Here is a 2,461-nt window from a genome sequence, read left to right on the forward strand (position 1 = left end):
TGATGATGGAATATCAGTAGGATGTGATTTTATTGCTATGAATAAATATAATGTGGTGTCTGTGCACGTTTGTATGCACACGAACCCTCTCCATACTGCTGGAGTGTGCTGTATATCCAAAGTCCTTGAGAGAGAATGAACACCTGGGGATAAAAGAGATCCCAGGTCCTTGTTTGTGCTTGCTCATAATAGTGATGCACTTCTTGGTGCACCTCAACAACAGGAAGCTGTCTGGAGCACCAGATGTGGATTGTTTGGCTTGACACAGAAGACTTGGTGCATTCAGGCACAACAATGTCACTGCATCAGTCAAGAGAAAAGGCAAATTTTCCTCAGCTGGTTTCTCTGTACCTCTTCTTTAGGGCAGGAAGATTAATTCCTTGCTCTGGGAGTCTATGATTAAGTGAAAATAAGCTTCTGAACTACAAAGGAAATCTCTAAAATGTGACTCAAGGCATCCTGTACCTCTAAAAGCAGAAAACAAAGAGGAATGAACTTTAGAACCTGCCAATTTAAAAACATTTCTATGCCTATTACTGCCCTGAGAAACAGAGATGGTCTGTCCACATCCACTTGTGTCTTTAGCAGGAGTAGATTGTTAGTGAGGAGATATCCTGGCTGTGTGTTGAGACAAAACCCTAGGTGCCATATCTCAGCAGAGGCTGGACTGCACTGCCTGCTGTGGAGTGCCAACAGTTTCAAATGCATATGCAAAACATATTTCTGTTTACACCCATCTGAGTGCTTTCAGGTGGCTTTGAAAATTCCAAATTTATTTAGATCCTGTAAATATATGTAATCTAGGTTGTGTAAATGGATATAATTCATTTATGTGATAATGTTAACACAAAATTGGATGTAAATAATTCTTTTTACCAGGTGCAAGATAGTTCAATTGTGTTGTAAAGTGGGGAATCTGACTTTTGTTTCTTTTCTTAAACTCTCTCCTCCCCCCTGCCAAGAGTCTCCTTGGATGGGCCAGGCATCTGGGACCTGAACTACCAGCATTTCTACCTCACTTTACCCCAGAAAAAGCAAAAGAGTAAATTCAGTATCACAAACTAATCCCACAAAGATGCTGTGAGACTTATTTGAGGATTTAAAATTCCCTGAAATCGTAAGATGAAAGGGATATTGAACATGGAAATAGAGAAAATATTTTTGCCTCAGTCCCATTGAATAAAGTTATTTAAAAGCCAAATATGACAGGCAGGAAATTTTCATTTCAAATTTGTTTGTCGAGCAGCCATTAAACCTTTAGTTTTTTAAGCCCCATGTTTTCTGAAGAAACAATGTACCATTTCTTTATAGGTGCTGGTAAAATCTGTTACAATAGCTTCTTGAAGGGTTGTTAGTAAAACCATTTAATTACAAGGCACTTGAGAATGTCTGGTACTGGGGAAATTCTCCCATTAGGAAAGAGAAGTAATTCGTCCATCTATTATCTTAGGAGAGGTAGAAACTAGACCTTTCTGTTCAAATCGTTTTTATTAGTGCTAAGAGGCTCAGCGGAGGAATTCTACCCCCTGACTAGAAGTGCTGGCTACAGATGTAGTTTTGAAGGAGCACTGTTAAATTGAAAATTGCATTTTCTCTGAGATGTCACACCCCGACTGTTGTCACAACACCTGAAATCACTCTAAGTAGAAGAGACTAGGTGAAAATTAGTATTTCTCTCCCACCATTTTTCTTATTTTTGTGTGTTTGACAGCTCCTCCGGGGAGCTGGATAGTGGCTCTGCGAGGTAAAGGAGAGGGAACGGACGCCAGCCAAGCTGTTTTCCTGAGAATGTTTCGCACTATCGCTGTTTGCCCAGCTCGCCCTGGGCAACTCTTCGGCTTCTCCCAAACCTTTTCCCTGTGGATGCGGAGCTTGGCTCCCAGCCCAACACAGCCAGGAGGAGGTGGCTGAGGGAGCGGGTGCGCTGGGGAAAGGGACGCGTCAGTGCAGGCCCTAAGGCTGCTGATGCCTATTTTTAATTATCATTCTTATTTTTAAAAATTATTTTTAGATCCTTGAAGAGAAGCCTTCAGACCAAGCCTCTATTTGACCTCCCGCGCAAGCGGCCCCTCAGGGCGTCCCCGACAGCGCCGCCTAGAGGCGCGCGCCGCCTCTCTCTCCGCTCGCCTCAACTTGCCTTTGGCGCCCAATCCGCCCCTCGACGGGAGAAACCACTTCTCCCAAGTCTCCGGGGGACCTCGGCGCCCGGGAGGCAGAGTGGCCTGCCTTCCCCGCTAAACAGCGCCTTCCACGAGACCACCGAGACGCTTTAGAAGATTGGAAAAAGAAAATTCCCGCTGTTCCACGTGGTGTCGCGTCTTCGGCGGTACAGGAGCGCGTTCTCTCTACTCCGCAGTTCTCCCTCCAAGTGGAGGTAGATGGTTCGAGCCAGGACAGGATGGGGAGGATCCGCCGCCATTTTGTTTGCGTGAGGGGTAAGCGGGCCCTGTGCGGGAAGCGG

This window comes from Parus major, chromosome 6, assembly GCF_001522545.3.
Source record: "Parus major isolate Abel chromosome 6, Parus_major1.1, whole genome shotgun sequence".
In the NCBI taxonomy this organism is placed as follows: Eukaryota; Metazoa; Chordata; class Aves; order Passeriformes; family Paridae; genus Parus; species Parus major.